General features: G+C 46.1%; 1 pseudogene; it reads left to right on the forward strand.

Annotated features, from left to right (window-relative positions):
• The window catches only part of LOC147124419 (uncharacterized), a 156,726-nt pseudogene that overhangs the window by 44,251 nt on the left and 94,148 nt on the right, over window positions 1-18,327 (forward strand).

Raw genomic sequence — 18,327 nt, forward strand, 5'->3', positions numbered from 1 at the left:
AGAGAGCTCGCCAGTTCAGCAACCAGGCATTAGAGGCTCTGGTTGCGGCTGTGGAATGCCGACGGGCAGTGTTGTTCCCAGACACTGGCAGGAGGCCATTGGTGCAGGAGTTCAGGCGAATGTGGAGGGAGGTCGCCCAGTACATCTCGGCCAGAAGTGTAGTCCAAAGGACTCACACCCAGTGCCGCAAGAAGTTCAACGACCTCACTCAGGGGGTCAGGGTGAGTACATGCTTCAAAAACCTGTAGATTCTACCATCTCAACCTCACTCTGTGCACATATGGTATAAACTGCCAAATCTCCAACACTCACCCACCAACTATGCCCACCTACTAAAAGTGACATCCACATCACGTGCCTTGCACGCATTAACAGCTATTCAACTATGGTAGGCACATTTGCCAAACACACTCACTCACATGCTGTCCTTTTTCTTGCAGGTCAAGCTTGCTCATAGCAGGAGGGAGCAGCAACGCATGGGAGGAGGTCAGGCAGAGCTGCACCCCCTTACAGACCTGGAGGAGCAAGTGTGCAGCATCATCGCGGCACAAATCATGGGCACTGTGGCAGTTGGAGAGGTCGACACCCTTGGGGACAACAACAGTATGTTCATCACCTCTCCCTCTTCTCTAATACCACTTCCCCCTCACAACACAATCCCTTCCCACTTTTCATGAAAGTATACTGTCGCCATTCCTTGCTCCCTTCCTGCCCCTCTCCCCTGATGTTAAACCCACTCTTGTGCCTTTCAGATAATCAACCACCACATGGCCAGCCTGTCACCCAGCCTCCCAGTGGCAGCGATGAGGGAGAGGAGGAGGAACAACAAGCTAGAGCCTCACTGCCTGTATCTCCCGAGGGCAAGAGGTCTGATAATGAGGCCACACGGCCGCTGGAGGGGAGCAGAGGAAATGGCTCTGATGTGGGTGAAGCTCCGGGACCCAGCGGACTGCAGCAATGCCACAGGGAAAGGGAAGCTCGGGAGCCATCTCCCTGGAGGGTGAGTGCGCGCATGAGTTCTGCTGCACAGGACTCAGATGAGGACCTCGATGTTGAGGTGATGACCACACAGACGATGAGCATGCACACTGAGCTCATGGGTGCAATGGCAAGCGTGCCCGAGAGCCTGGATGCTGTGGTGTATGTAACCTGTTCCACCTTAAGAGAGCTGCCTTAAGAGATGTACTACTTTCTCTTGGCTGCTGTATACTGTAATACCGGTGGTGACCACACCGGTATATAAGCGTTGTGTAGGGATTTGCTGGGCAGTTCAGCCCTGACCTCCGAATAGTAAAGACCTGTTAAAAGTTATTCTTGTTGTCTGTGTCCAGTGATTGATCATAAGCATAACTGGGACACACAGACTCAACAGTGGCGACGAGTCCAATCTTACCCTGCGGCAGTTTTACATCCAAGGCAGCTTCGTCCTCAGAACGGGCGTCGAGAAGAGGCATCCGCCCTCATCATCCTGCTGAGCACCATCGCACGGGAGGCAACGAGAACCCGGGTTCAAAAGAAAAATTCTGACCACGAAGCCCTCCATCAGCGACAGGCAGTGATCATCCCTTCTGCCACGGTGGTGGGTAAGCCGATCAGCGACACGAGCAGAAAGTCGGCCACGTTGGCTGTGGAGTAGGGGAGGGAAAACGGAGGAATAAGGGCGGAGAGCTCGACCACGGCCGGTAAAAAGGGCCGGGCTGCAATCGAGGCCGAGAGGCGCAGCGACTGGGGCAGCTTAAGGCACGAGAGCCGCGGAGAAATCAAACGCAGCCGGTGTAAAGGACCGGGCTGCAAGCGGGGCTGTGAGGCAAAGCAGCGTCAGGGAATTGAGAACCGCTGGGGAGGCGAGAACGGCAGCAGCACGGCAATCGCCATTGCAGCCAGCGGGGGAAGAAGGCAAACGCGGGAATCCGCCATTGTAGTCGGCGGGGGAAGAAGACGAGCGCGGGAAAGACCGCCAAGCGCGGGAAGCTGCCATTTTAGTAGGCGGGGGAAGAAGACAAGCGCGGGAAGCCGCCATTTTGAGAAAAAAAGAAAAATTTAAAAACTTGCAAGGATGCCTAAACATGGGAACATTAATACCTTTGATAGCGATACCGAAGATTGGACCACGTATGTAGAACGCATGGAAGTTTATTGTAAAGCAAATAATGTACCAGATGATGAGAAAGCACTAACCTTATTAAGCTCAATGGGTGCGAAGACATACGGGCTATTGAAGCACCTTCTATCACCAGATAAACCGACGGATCAGACTTTCGCGAATATTGTTACTGTCCTGAAAAATCATTTAAACCCCACGCCGCTGATGATAGCGGAACGATTTAAATTTTACAGAAGAACGCAGCTGAAAGACGAGAACTATGCTGAATTTTTAATTGAACTGCGTAAGCTATCAAAGTACTGTCAGTTTGGAACAGGACTAGCAGATGCGCTGAGAGATAAATTTGTGTGTGGATTGTTAAAAGAAGGAACACAAAAGCGACTGCTTGAGGAGAATGATCTTACGCTTGATAAAGCTGTCACTATTGCAGCATCGCACGAAGCTGCAGCGAGAGGCATGGCGGAGGTGCAGCTACGGTCACCGGAACTCAGCACCAATCAAATGGTCTTGGGTACAGTAAAATGTTATCGTTGTGGAAAGACAACGCACGATCAGAACCAGTGCTGGTTCAAAAATCAGGAATGCAGAAAATGTGGCAGGCTTGGTCACATAGCTAAAGTATGCCGGTCAGGAAAGAAGACCAGCAACAAAAAGTCACCGCAGGAAAAGTACAGAAAGGTACACAAGGTGACAGAGAACAGTTCGAACGAACAGAAGTCAAATTCAGACTCCAGCAGTAATGAACTGGGTAGTCTAAGAGTACACAATGTTGGTAAGGAAGCAGACCTCCAAACAATTTGGGTCACACTTCAGATAGCAGGAGTCCAAGTGAAGATGGAATTGGACACTGGATCGGCATTGACGGTCATGAATAAGCAAGATTACAAAAGGTTATTCCCACATATTCCCCTACGGGATACGGAGATTGTATTGAAAACATACACGGGGCAAAGAGTATACCCCATCGGGAAGATAGAGGTAAAGGTGGTCCACAAGGGCAAAGAAAGCCGAGGAATGGACTTATATGTGCTACCTGAGGGAGGTCCACCACTACTGGGACGGGAGTGGATTAGGAAAATAAATATGGACTGGCATTCCTTAAAGGCACTAACGGTAGATTCCGGTAAAAAAGATGTCAAACCTAAACGATTGTCCAGAATATTGGACGATGCTAAAGAGGTGTTCCAACAGGGACTGGGAACACTGAGAGGAATTACAGCAAACATCAAGGTTGAAGAACATGCAAACCCGAAATTTTTCAAAGCCAGACCGGTACCTTATGCGATACGACCTGCTGTGGAAGCTGAGCTGGAAGGGCTAGAACGTTCAGGAGTACTGTCTAAGGTAGACTGTAGTGAGTGGGCCACACCCATTGTTCCCGTCATGAAGCGTTCATCGAGCAAAAAGCCGGGGGAACCGGGGAAGGTTCGCATCTGTGGAGATTTCAAGATCACTGTTAATCCGGTGCTTCACATGGTGCAGTATCCGCTTCCGCGGATTGAGGATATCTTCGCTTCGTTGTCTGGCAGGAAACACTTCACCAAGATAGACCTGGCGCAGGCGTACTTACAAATGGAAGTTGAGGAAGAGTCACGCCAGTATCTCACGATCAACACGCATAGAGGCTTGTACCGGTATAATAGACTGGTTTTTGGAGTGGCATCGGCTCCAGCAATTTGGCAGAGGGCCATGGAGCAGGTATTACAGGGAATTCCAGGCACACAATGTTACCTGGACGATATTCTGATTACAGGAGATGATGACGAAGAACACCTTGCAAATTTGGAACTGGTGCTCACCAGATTGAAAGAATATGGACTTCGAGTTAATCGCCAGAAATGTGAGTTCTTTCAGAAGCGGATCTCGTACTGTGGTCATGTCATTGACCAGGAGGGGCTTCATAAGTCTCCTGACAAGATCGAAGCTGTTGTGAAGGCTCCCGCTCCGGATAATGTATCCCAGTTGAGGTCGTTCCTAGGGTTGATTAACTATTACCATAAGTTTCTGCCAAATTTATCCACGGTGCTGCACCCGCTGAACGCTCTTTTGCAGAAAGGAGTACCATGGAAGTGGAGTGAGGACTGTAAGAGGGCCTTTCACAAAAGCAAGGCATTGATCACCTCAGAGGAAGTGTTGGCTCACTTCAACCCAACGCTGCCTATTCGTTTGGCTTGTGATGCTGCTCCATATGGTATTGGGGCACTACTCTCACACAAGTTGCCAAATGGCCTGGAGAGGCCAGTCGCGTTCGCATCCAGATCATTGACCTCCGCTGAGCGCAACTATGCTCAGATAGATAGGGAGGCTCTCAGCCTTGTGTGGGGAGTAAAGAAGTTTAATCATTACCTGCAGGGCCAAAAGTTTACGCTTCTGACAGACCACCAGCCGTTGGTATCCATTTTTAACTCTATGAAGGGTGTTTCAGTGATGACAGCACAGAGACTCCAGAGATGGTCCCTTTTCCTAGGGGCACATCAATATCAGATTGAATTCAAAGGTACAAAGCAGCATGGTAATGCTGATGGGCTGTCGCGCCTGCCACTACCTACAGAGGAGGAGGCACCGACGGTTGACCCTGTTGAGTTATTTCACTCGACCATCATCGAATGTTTACCAGTCACCAATGCAAGTATTGAAAGAGAAACCAGGAACGACCCGACACTGTCCCGGGTCTACGAAGTGACAGTGAAGGGATGGCCAGCACATGGTGATCCACTGTTACCGGCATTCTCAGCAAGACGAGACCAGCTGTCCGTCTGTCAAGGAACATTGATGTGTGGAACAAGGGTGATTATTCCTCCTAAGTTAAGAGAGAGAGTTCTAAGGGAACTGCGTGAAGGTCATCTGGGGGGAGGCAAGATGAAAAGCCTTGCTAGGGCTTATGTGTGGTGGCCGGGTATCGACCAACAGATAGAGGATCTGATGAAAAGCTGCTCAGGGTGCCAAAAAGTGCAAAATGCACCTCCGATTGCACCGCTGCATCCATGGGAATGGCCTTCAACCCCATGGCAACGTGTACATATTGACTTTGCTGGTCCATTCATGGACTCCATGTTTTTAATTGCGGTGGACGCACATTCTAAATGGCCAGAAGTGATTAAGATGACTACCACTACCTCGGAAAAGACGATCGCGGTGCTAAGAACGATATTTGCAAGAAATGGATTGCCAGAACAAATATGTTTAGACAACGGACCGCAGTTCGTGTCAGAAGAATTCCAGAAATTCATGAAGAAGAATGGGGTGAAACATTATACCTCTGCCCCATATCATCCGGCTACAAATGGGTTGGCCGAGAGATTTGTACAAACATTCAAAAAAGCAATAAAGGCCATGAGCGAAGATCAGATTCCACTACAACACAAGGTGGACAAATTCCTACTGGCATATTGAAACGCCACTCATGCAGTGACAAACCAAAGTCCTGCCATGATGTTCTATAACAGGAGGTTGCGGTCCAGGTTGGACTTGTTAAAACCAAATGTGCGGAGGGAAGTTGAAAACAAACAGTTCCGGCATATAAATAACAAGACCACTCGGAGTTTCGAAATAGGACAACCAGTGTTAGCCCGGGACTATAAAAACGAGAAATGGCAATCTGGAACAATTCGGGCCAGACAAGGACCCCTGATGTACACGGTAGATATTGGTGAAAATGTAATACGGCGTCATGCTGACCAACTGGTAGAATCGAGAACAACGGTCGAACCCATGGTTACGGCAGAGACAACCGTGGAAGAAGTTAGTGAACCTGAAGCATCTACCTCAGAAGTGAATGTACCTGATGATGATGTCCAATCCATAAGAGACCAACTAGATGAGTCACCCCAGCAACGAGAATCAGAGACCCCTGAAAGGCGTTATCCAATTCGAATCAGGAGGCCTCCTCAGAGACTGAATCTTTGAACTGTTTTGCATGAAGTTGTATATATATATATGTTATTATGTTATGTTAAATGGGGATATAACTGTTAAGCTAAAAAGGGAGGATTGTGGTGTATGTAACCTGTTCCACCTTAAGAGAACTACCTTAAGAGATGTACTACTTTCTCTTGGCTGCTGTATACTGTAATACCGGTGGTGACCACACCGGTATATAAGTGTTGTGTAGGGATTTGCTGGGCAGTTCAGCCCTGACCTCCGAATAGTAAAGACCTGTTAAAAGTTATTCTTGTTGTCTGTGTCCAGTGATTGATCATAAGCATAACTGGGACACACAGACTCAACAGATGCACTGGCTAGGAGCGTGGAGGAGTCCACCTCCAGCATTGCTCTCATCTCTGTGCAAACCTTCGAGCCCATTCTTGGCACTTTGCAGAGGATGGTTGACTCACAGAGAGAACATAGGGACCCAGACCTCATGCTGCGTGTCATGGGTGATGTGGCAGCAGCTATTGCAGCACAGGCCAAAGCAACGCAGCGGCTTAGTGCTGTAATGGAATCAGTGGTTGCTGACATCCAGTCTCGGACTGCTCTCATGCAGTCTCAGATTGCTGCCACGCAAGCGCTGGCTGCTGCCATCATCGCTGGGTCGCCCACTGTCCACCGAGGATCTCACCGCAGCAGGCCAGCAATCTGTGCTCAAGCAGATTGCTCTGGATGCTGAGGTTCTGCCCCGGGGGAGTGGCAGTGGGTCGGTCGAGCAGAAAGGTGCTGTCCTCTCTCAGGATGACAGCATTCTTGCTCCCACCACTGCCACTCCACCATTGCACTTGCTTCAGCCTGTAACCCAGCCATCCCAGACTGCTGCCGCCCATGCTGAGTTAGTGCAGTCTGCAGCCGGGGCTGCCAGGCCCAGAGCTGTTCGAGGGTGTCCTGCAAGGCCATCTGCAGTCTCTGGCTCCCAGCCTTGCTGCAGCCACTGGGGCCACAGGGTTGGGAGGGGGAATTCCAAAGGGGAGGGAAATCATTGAGGAAGGCCCAGTAAATAAAATGTTAATAGCAAATGGGGGGAGTGTGTGTACAAAGGTTGCTGTGTTTGTAAATATATTGTTCCGTTTGCTAAGAACCAGTTGTTTATTATTGGTTGTGTTTGATAAGAAAGAGTTGTGCAGAACGTCAAATGTTTATTTCGACGTCGCAAATTTAGTGATGTTTCTCATTTGAGCTTTGCCCAGTCATTGGGGCTGTGAGCTGGCTGTAATGATGTGGTTGTTCTGCGCAAATGCCATGTGCTATTTCATTTATTGGAAGCGCTGTGTAATGAGGCGTTCACGAACGGCCCTTATGTTGGTGCTGCTCCTCCTCCTCTTCATCCTCCTCCTCCTCCTCTTCATCCTCCTCCTCCTCCAGCTCCTCCTCCTCTTCCTCCTCCTCCTCCTGAGGTGGACCTGCAATCCCTGGTGGCAATGGCTGGGCCCTCAGAATGACTAAGTGTCCTTTGCTGCTTGGTGCGCTCGGCTCGTTAAGAAAAAAGCATTTCACTGACTGGATTTCACTTGTTTTATTTGGTTATGTGAAAAAAAAATTGAAATTGGTGTGTACATCATGCAGCACAACAATGAAAACGGAGGCTCGATCAGGGGGTTACTGCAGTGCTCCTCCAGAGCGGTTAAGGCAGCGGAACCGTTGCTTTAGCATGCCGATAGTCTGTTCGATCAGGTTCCTAGTGGCGATATGGCTGTCATTGTATGCATGCTGAGCAGATGTGTTGGGGTGTCATCAGCCAGGTGGCAAGTGGATAACCCTTGTAATAATAATAATAATAATAATCAACTTTATTGTCATTGTTAGTGCACAAGTGCAGTACAACGAAATGTAGGCTTGCGGCTCCCGAGAGTGTACATTTAGATTAAGACATTTAAACATTCAACATTCATTTGGCTTGTAGTACATTAACATAAACATAATAAAGTGCATTGGCAGATGTGCAGGCTTTAGAGTTTATTTATTTATCCGAGCAGCGGAGGGGAAACTAATACCTAATGGGGAGCATCCTCCTTAAATGCTGCCTCACACTCCTTTCCTCTTTCCACACCTCCTCCTCTTTCTCCCCGATAATGGCATACAATGTATCCATGATAATAGCATACATAGGGAATTCGATACCTAGTCCAAAGAACCTCTCATTAGAACAAGAGGAGGTCAAAGTCACACTACTGCAGACAGTCAGAAATAAACTCAAGGCTGTCTAGACTGAATGCTAAAAGAAGACAAAAAGATGCTACAAATAGTAATCCCAGTTAGGAAAGGAATCACTACTCAAACTTTCAGCAGTCTTCAGGTTAAAGAATTGTAATTTCCACCAGTCTCAGCTGATCCTAGCAATAGCTGCACCTTATATTTCTCATTCTAACTTACCCCTCGTACATTGAGAGCATAAGTACAGGATATTCAGTGCTGCAGCATCACTGTTCCTCAGTTTAATATATGGTAATTAGGGGCATGGCCACTTGGCGAGCAGATCACGGGAAAGGCCAAATCGCAATTGGGAATACAAGCACTTTGCTTCCACCCCTATGTGCTGGCCAGCGAAGTGAGTTGCTCCAATTTTACACACCAGAATACCGAAAACAAGGGTATCAAAATTTGGGGCCTTTCTATTTTATAAGGTCAGAAAAATGTGTATGAAATTTCAGAGAAAGTAAACTTTATGCTATTTGATAAACAGAAGGATTTTTATCTTTATTTAAATGGCCACCCTGATCTCTGCTGAAAGAAAGTGTTTAAAGCAACAAGCGATAGCTAATTTCCACTTAACGCAGGCATCGGAAAGCTTTGTACCATTATCATCTAGTGACATAACACTGTAAACAATCTGTTCAAAGTAGGTTTGATGTCAAATCAGTGAGAAACAGGCAACGTTGGATCCTAATACAATAGCAAAAAGCTGGATAGCAACATAGCAATGTTGGATCCTCATCTTGTTTAAGTGACAGATGTTACCAAATGGCTAAAATTCTTCTTATCGTTAAATCCTGTTTGGGAAGAAAACAGAAATAAGATCATTCCACAGCTAATGATTCAAATACTGAGGCAAAAAGACTATCCATTGATGGATTTAACTCAGAAGGTATTAGCACTAAAGTAATTAAGTATATTGGAAGTACAATGTCAGGGATTAGATCATTGTGCTATTAGTAATCACAATTAGGGGCACAGATGACTTCCTGGGTTCATGTGAAACAGAAATAGAGTAGCCTTCAAGTAAAAGGAAACTGTGAGAAAAGAAGTTTAATTTTCAGTGTGCATGGTGCACTCAAAAGCAAACTGAATTAAAAATGATTGCACATGGTATGACTTTCATATTAATTAATTCTCCTGGGGTTGGAAATATATTGTTGGTAGCAGGCTAGTAAAGATTGAAAATGACATAAAAACAGTCTAACAAGGTAAAGCAGATGCAGTTTCAAGGAGCAGTCAGTCATACAGAAGCACTTTACAATACTGTTGTGGAAAATGGCTGGTATGAATCAAATGCTAATTGCTTTGAAGCATTGCCTCAGGTCTGAATAGCTTTAACTTTCCTGTGCCCTCAAATAAATAGATTAGGTAACTTTGATGCCCAGCACCTGGTAAAAGTAGTTTGTGACTATTTAGATCCATATTTTAAACTAAATATTACTGCCTGCATTTAATCAATGGCAGTTTGTCAAAAAAAGAACATGAGCTATTAATTATATTCCTGTAGAATTCTCAGTTAGAAATCAATATGTAGCACACTGATCTCAGCTAGGCAATGAATATATTGTGGAGCTTGTATCATTTTAATTAATTAATGGATCACTCTTAATTATTGTAATGTAATGTATGAACTGAAAAATTATCAATACATTCATCTATGGACACTTGTCTGCATTACTTTCATTGTAATCTAACAGAAATGGCAGAATGTCCTGATACACTCCCACAAAAATGTTTCTGATGCAATCAGCTTACTTTCACAAACACATATAGCAAAGTAATTCAATTGTATTGGCAAGAGCTCTACAGAAATTGAGACACTCAATCAATGATAATTGGTTTCTGGTTTCAGTACCTCTCTTTCACTCCAGTGTCAATCTGGATAATCAGTATTTATGATTAGTATGACCCCAAATTAAGATAAAATATGCTTGGGATATTAGTTAATGAATTCTTCCTTCACCCTCCCTTTCAAAGCTGTCTATTTAAAAATGTAAATTGTTCCAATTAATAACTTCTATTACTAAATAGCTACCCAATGTAAAATAGAAAGTAAGAAAGACTTGCATTTATATAGCACCTTTCACGACCACCGGCTGTCTCAAAGTGCTTTACAGCCAATTAAGTACTTTTTGGAGGGCAGTCGCTGTTGTAATGTGGGAGCTGACTGTTTCCAATTGTTCCCAATTGTTCCAATTCCTAATTGTTTGGCATTATGTCCAAGGATAGATGCAGAGCTTGTAGGATTCACAACATTGAACTTTATATTATAAAGGGTCAAATGGCAGAAGAGGCCATGATTTTAAAGGCTGTTTTAAAAGAAGCCTAGGATAAAGGGGCATTCAAAATGGCCACCAGACCCCGTGACCAACTTATTGGGACACTTTAAATTGGTTCCTGCAATCCTCAGACAGCTTTGTGGATTCAGCCCACAGTAAGTTCTGGAAGCCGTTTCTGAGAGAACGAAACCAGACACCCACATATGCATATAGATTGGATGCAGATCCAGTCAAGATCGGCCTGTTGATAAAGGCCATCTAAATGTTTACCCAGACAAAAGGGAACAGTTTCATATTCATGAGAAGAGCATCAAGGACCCGTTAAGGACATCACCAGGACATTAAAAACAATGAAGGTCATTCCAGACCAGAGATGGCCCGTTACCGGCCATCCAAGAACTGTTTAAAATATAATAACTGCCCCGTTGTGCTCCCAGCCCGCCAAAATTAAAACAAAAGACGAACCTGATTTGGCACGAGATAAGGGCTTCTGATGAGAAGTATATCTGGGAACCCAGGGGTAGAAAGAAAAGCAGCCATCGTGGTGCTGCCATCGTATCGGTGGCATCATCGCTAGAAGAAGGAGAAGAAGACGGTTCGAGCCGGCGTCCCGCCCCGGGGTAAAACATCGGGAGATCATCGACCAACCCCGGGCCGTTGACGAAACGAGAGGCCATCGACCCACTCCGGATCGGGAGAAGAGACAATAAAAAAACTGAAGAAACGATGGGGGCCAGCCCGAGGCTCCTCTGACCGGGGTCGAGCAGACGATCCCCGACCCCGCCGACATCCAGGCCAGCCGGTGTCCAGCTGTCCCCGACCCCCACCTCAGGAGAGAGATGTGGCGCAGCTCGCTGGGGCTCCACTAACCACGTGGAGACAGGACGCCTGAAAGGATCAAACGCAGACCTGTTTCAAAACCTTACACTTCCTAGTTGGATTGGTGAGCATGTTTCTGGCCCTTCATAATCAGATCTAGATAGGTTTAAGGGGGTGGACATTTAAGGGTATAATTAACATGAGTTGTTGTCCCTTGATGTTCCGTGCATTTCCCCATTTCATGATGATCTTTGTAGAGTACACTATGCCTGTATTTGCCTTAGTTAGTATTGTGTCATTATGATTTGTTTGAGTTTTTCCCTCCCATGTACCCTCTTATTTGCTTGCATTTGATTTGTTTTACATTATGCAATAAAATTTCATTTTGTTTCATCAAACTTGGTCTATAAGAGTTTTCTCTACATTGTAGTTCCTGCCCCAAAGTCCAGAGTATAGAATCTAAGGGGCGAGTGGGTCGAACCACTCACGGTTTTACTGTGCAAGAGAGAGAGGCCTCTAGAGAGAGAAACCTCTGCGATCTAAAACCCGTTAAAAGCTTAAAGTGGCTCGGTGTGAAATTCTATCTGCTAACAATCCTGTGAAGCACCTTGAGATGTTTTACTATATTAAAGGTGCTATATAAATGCAAATTGTTGTTGTTGCTTGTTTAATTTATGTAAGAATCAGATTGTGTATTTGACCAGAAAATCAATCTGATTTATTTCTTTAATTGAAGGAGCATCATTGTTCCTTTGAACATAAAGAACTGGTTTGTTCCATTATGAAGATTTACATGTTTCACTATGCAGTGTTAATAAGTTCCTGGATTTCATCTTTATGTTCGTCATATCAATGAGTTCATTAAAAGTTTGCTTAGAAACATAGGCCAGGGCCTAGAAATTCATTTCCATAGCACCCGTTGTTTGGGCGCTATGGGTGCCGCATTGATACCAAAATGGCTTCTGAGCAGCACGCACACACTTCTGGTGTGGGCCGTGCCATTCGCCATCTTGGTGAGGGTGGTAGGTGGCCATTAGGAGCATGCGCTGAAAGTATGGTAAGTAGGCAGATCGTGATGTCAATCAGCGTGCAATGCTAACTTGACACCTGCACTGCGATTTTGGTCATCATCGCTGGAGCTAATGCCCTCTCTTAACCTCGCACAGCTGAACATGTGTCCAGCGTCAGGAAGAACCCCCCCCCCCGCAACAGCGCTACTTAAAGGGATCATCAACAACTTTCAGGTAACTCACTTTTTGATTTCTACTGGCTCTCTGTAAGTGTGTGGAATGGTTTGGAGCTTTCTAGAGTCATTTAAAGCTGCTGAGGTGAAAAGGAGTGGTGCTGCAAGTGCTTCTGAATTCAAGGGTTCTGGTCAGACCACGTGCTCCCACAGTCATGGGTGTTCTAGTTGTCATCCCCCTTTGGCCTGCAGCATGACAGGGAGATGGAGCAGAGGCAGTGAAGAAGAGGACAAGCTGCTCGCAGAGGGTGGAGGGGGAAGGGGAGAAGGGCTCTCAGCAGGAGGCCTTACCCAACTAGGGTCTTCCGAGAGCAATTCTCTTACCTCAGTCTGAGCTAAGAGCAGTGTCTGAGGCAACTACGTTTTACGAAGGAGGTGCTCACAGAACTTTCAGCCTCACTCCAGGACAAGGACAATGCTGCCAGTGGCTGTGAAGGTGACCGTGGCCCTGAATTTATTTGCGTTATGTTCCTTCCAGGCTGGAGCAGGCAAACTCTATAACATCTCCCAGTTCTCTGTCCACTGCTGCATAAGATAGGTGACAGAAGCTCTTTATGCCAGGTGAGGCGACTTCATTCTGTTCTCTCTGACCAGAGCACCATCAGCTGCATATACGTGGCTTTGCGGGCGCCATATATAAATGCTAATTGTACCACTCGCTGAATGTGCAGTTGGTATGCGACCATGCTCAGCACATCATGATGGCCAGTATCCTGGCAGCAGTCGTGATGCTTTTATTCTGCACCAGTCCACTGTTCCCTCAGTCTTTGAGCCACTAGTACAAACCATAGGGTGCCACCCAGTGACCAGGGCTATCTCTTGACCACCTGGCTCATGACTCTGCTCCGCAACCCAACCACAGGTGGGCAGCATGCTTATTTACAATGAGAGCCATGCTGCCACATGAAACATTATAGAGCAGACCATCGCTGTCCTTAAACAACGCTTCTACTGCCTAGACCGCTCTGGAGGAAGCCTACAGTACGATTCGTCATGGTCTGCTATAGCCTCCACATCCTGGCCATCATGAGAGTACAGTCCTTGCCACCAGGGAAATGGCCACTAGCTCAGGAGCAAGAGGAGGGGGAGAAGGAGGAAAAGGAGCAGGAGGAAGAGGAGAAGGAGGAAGAGGAAAAAGAAGTAGAAGGAAGGGGGCAACACAGACAGCCCTTTCTGGCCGGGATACCTGGGATCAAATCATCCGGCTGCGGTTCAATTGAACGCCAACCCTGTTCCCCATTCAACATTAGTCCCAAACCTTAACTTCCCTCTGTTACTGACCATTACAGTATCATATAGGCTACAATGTTGAAATGAAAGCCACCACAAAGCAAACTTTCCAATCCAACTTTATCCATATATCGATCCAATATTACATCAATAATTTAACTAATCACCCTTGTGCATTCCCTTAGTGACTGTCTTCAGTGTGCCTTTGCCTATCCTAGTGCTCCTATGCAGTGCTACCCCAATGGCTGCAGCATGGCTGGTGGAAGGCTGCTGACTTTTAGTGGGGGAGACTTCAGATAGCCTTTGAGAATGATCTCGAGCAGCTCTGGGCCCAGTAGGCCCGGCATCAGACTGCACCACCTCGACATGGGCGGCAGCAGTCTGGGCTAGCTGGCTGACAGGCAACAGCAGGGGCACTGGTGGAGTGGCCGTGGTGGGAGGACAAATGCCACCATCCTGTGAGAGAACAACAGGGTCAGCCCCCAAGGCTCCATTGCCACTTCCCTGGAGCAGAGCCTTAAGCAATCCTAATAATCCACTGTACAGACTGCTGGACTACTGTGACACCCTGCAAGCCCCTTTCCACACTCATAAACACAGACTTGATGGCAGCAGGCTGTGCTTGCATAACTTCAGTCTGAGCTTCCATTGCAGTGCTCAGACTTTGGGTGGCTTGTGTTTAAGAACATAAGAACATAAGAAATAGGAGCAGGAGTAAGCCATTCGGCCCTTCGAGCCTGCTCCGCCATTCAATGAGATCATGGCTGATCTTCTGCCTCAACTCCATTCACCAGCCTTATTGCCATATCCCTTGATGCCCATACTAGTCAGAAATCTATTGACTTCTGTTTTGAATATACCCAATGACTGAGCCTCCACAGCCCTCTGGGGTAGAGAATTCCAAAGATTCAACACTTTCTCTGTGAAGGCATTTCTTCTCATCTCAGTCCTGAGGCTGTGGCCCCTGGTTCTAGACTCCCTAGCCATGGGAAACATTCTCCCAGCATCCACCCTATCAAGCCCTGTAATAATTTTGTATACTTCAATGAGATCCCCTCTCATTCTTCTGAATTCAAGAGAATATAGGCCTAGTTTACTCAATCTCTTCTCAAACGACAGTCCCACCATCCCAGGAATCAATCTCGTGAACCTTCGTTGCACTCCCTTTATGGCAAGTATATCCTTCCTTAGGTAAGGAGACCAAAATTGTACACATTACTCCAGGAGTGGTCTCATCAAGGCCCTATATAATTGAAGTAAGACTTCTTTACTCCTGTACTCAAATCCTCTTGTAATGAAGGCCAGCATACCATTTGCCTTCCTAATGACTTGCTGCACCTGCACATTCACGTTCAGTGACTCATGTACAAGGACACCCAGGTCCCTTTGAGCATCTGCATTCCCCAATCTTTCACCATTTAGGAAATACTCTGCCTTTCTGTTTTTTATACCAAAGTGGATAATTCACATTTATCCACATTATATTCCATCTGCCATGTTCTCACCCACTCACTGAGCCTGTCGAGATCCCCTTGATACCTCTTCACATCCTCTTCGCAACTGACACTGCCACCTAGCTTTGTGTTATCAGCAAATTTGGAAATGTTACATTTAGTCCCCTCATCCAAATCATTGATATAGATTGTGAATAGCTGGGGCCAAGCACCGATCCTTGCGGTACCCCACTTGTCATAGCCTGCCATCCTGAAAAAACCCTTTTATCCCTACTGTTTGTTTTCTGTCTTGTAAGTGGTGGTGGTGTGTGTGCTTAGCTTCACCTCTCACTCCCTGAGCAGTTCGAATCGCTCCCACTCCCTTGGTTCTAGACTTTGGACTTATTTGGGGGTTGTAATGAAATTGCAACAGACACATGAGTTAGTCAAAAGAATTGAGATTTTTATTTTGAGACAGGAAAATATACAATACAATGAATCTTATACTCTAAAAGGGGGAACACTTCGGAATATGTGAGAGAGAATTACAGTAGACAAAAATACCTTACCCTCCCAATCCCACTATCCTAACTAGGTTGAATTCCAGAAGACCAGGAAATGCTCACCAAGCAACTTTCTTGACAGATTGTAGAGGTTCGCGATTTCGGGGTTCTCTTTAGTTGTGGCAGTTGGGGCCTGCCGTACCCCGGATGTGGTGGAAGACTGCACCTGCATTGGGTTTTCAGTCTTCGCCTGTCCGCTGATTCGGTTAGCTGCGTAGTTGGATTTATCGGGTAAGTACCCAATTTTCTTTGGTTACGTATAGTTTTTAGTCTTTTGTGTCAAATCTTACACAGGGGTAAGTCTGACTAGCCTGTAGAGTGGAAACAAGTGCGTGAATTTTCGATTTCTCGGTGGTTGGTTTCTTGTTGGTCGCGGTGGTCCAATATTACCTGGTTGGTGGTAATATTGTTAGTTGCTGGTTTCTTGAGGCCTTTGGTTGGGGCGATTTCCTTTTCCTTCCATTTTGTTCTTCTTTCTTCAAGTCTCTGATCCTCCGACTGAGTACGGTGAAGATGAGATCTTTTTCTGAACCGTACTTTCCCTCCTTTACTGAACTTCAGCCTTCTCTGTGATCTGATCTCCTCTCCTGGTCTCCAACGCAATGTCTGTTTCACTGACCAAGCAGGCCTCAATTATACTGTTTTGAGGCCTGGCTTATCTGACCGCCAAATCTCTCGTTCTTTGTTAATTTTGGCGGGCTCGTTATTTTTAATATGTTTCAATTCTCAACGAGTTTCGGGGATGGTCCCATCTATTTTTAATTGGTTTTTAACTGGTTTCGGGATTGCCTTGAAATCAGTTTAAGATGTGTAAAGTGTTTTGTAAATTTTTCTGACTGGTTTTAAACTGTTGTTTGATTGTCCTTTTCCTGCTGGGGCCAGGTTATCTTTTGTTGACTGTTGGCATGTATTGTATTATTCATGTTCATAGAAACATAGAAACATAGAAGATAGGAGCAGGAGTAGCCCATTTGACCCCTCGAGCCTGCTCCACCATTCAATGCGATCATGGCTGATCATCCAAATTCAGTACCCGGTCCCTGCTTTCTCCCCATACCCCTTGATCCCTTTAGCCTCAAGAAATATATCCAACTCCTTCTTGAATATGTTTAATGAACTGGCCTCCACTGCCTTCTGTGGTAGAGAGTTCCATAGGTTCACCACGCTCTGGGTGAAGAAATTCCTCTTCATTTCTGTCCTAAATGGCCTAACCTTTATCCTTAGGCTGTGTCCCCTGGTTCTAGACTTCCCGACCATCGGGAACATCCTTCCTGCATCTAGTCTGTCCAGTCCTGTCACAATTTTATAAGTCTCAATGAGATTTCCTCTCATTCTTCTAAGCTCCAGCGAGCACAAGCCCAATCGACCCAACCTCTCCTCATACGTCATTCCTGCCATCCCAGGTATCAGCCTGGTGAATCTTTGCTGAACTCCTTCCATGGCAAGAACATTCTTCCTCAGATAAGGTGACCAAAACTGCACACAATACTCAAGATGTGGTCTCACCAAGCCCCTGTACAACTGCAGCAAGACATCCTTGTTTCTGCACTCAAACCCTCTCGCTACAAAGGCCAACAAACCATTTGCTTTCTTAACTGCCTGCTGCACCTGCATGCTTACCTTCAGCGACTGGTGCACAAGGACACCCAGGTCTCGTTGCACTTCCCCTTCTCCCAATCTATTGCCATTTAGATAATAATCTGCCTTCCTGTTTTTGCCACCAAAGTGGTCAACCTCACATTTATCCACGTTATACTGCATCTGCCATGTTTCTGCCCAATCACCCAACCTGTCCAAATCATCCTGGAGTTTCTCAACATCCTCCTCAAAGCACACACGCCCACCCAGCTTTGTGTCATCTGAAAATTTGGAGATATTACATCTAGTTCCCTTGTCTAGATCAGATTAGTCAAGCATGATTTACCTTTTGTGAATCCATGTTGATTTTGTCCGATCCTGTCACTGTTTTCCAAGTGCTCTGCTATTACATCTTTTATAATGGACTCTAGCATTTTCCCCACTACTGATGTCAGGCTTGCCGGTCTGTAATTCCCCATTTTCTCTCTACCACCTTCTTTGAATAGTGTGGTAACATTAGCTACCCTCCAATCCATGGGTACTGTTCCAGATTCCATCGAATGTTGGAAGTTGATCAGCAATGCAGCTATTATTTCTAGGGCCACTTCCTTAAGTACCCTAGGATGTAGATTATCAGGCCCTGGGGATTTATTGGCCTTCAATCCCAGCAATTTCCCTAACACCGTTTCCCTACAAATACTGATTTCTTTCAGTTCCTCCCTTTCATCAGACCATATGTTCCCCGGCATCTCTGGGAGGTTATTTGTGTCTTCCTTTGTGAAGACAGAACCAAAAAATGTATTTAGTTGGTTGGCCATTTCTTTGTTCCCCATTATAAATTCGCCTGATTCTGACTGCAAGGGACCTATCCTTGACTTCACCAATCTTTTTCTCTTCACAAATCTATAAAAGCTTTTACAGTCAGTTTTTATGTTCCCTGCAAGCTTACTCTCAT

Source organism: Somniosus microcephalus, chromosome 1 (genome assembly GCF_052327205.1).
Source record: "Somniosus microcephalus isolate GS21.2 chromosome 1, FLI_Smic_1.0, whole genome shotgun sequence".
In the NCBI taxonomy this organism is placed as follows: Eukaryota; Metazoa; Chordata; class Chondrichthyes; order Squaliformes; family Somniosidae; genus Somniosus; species Somniosus microcephalus.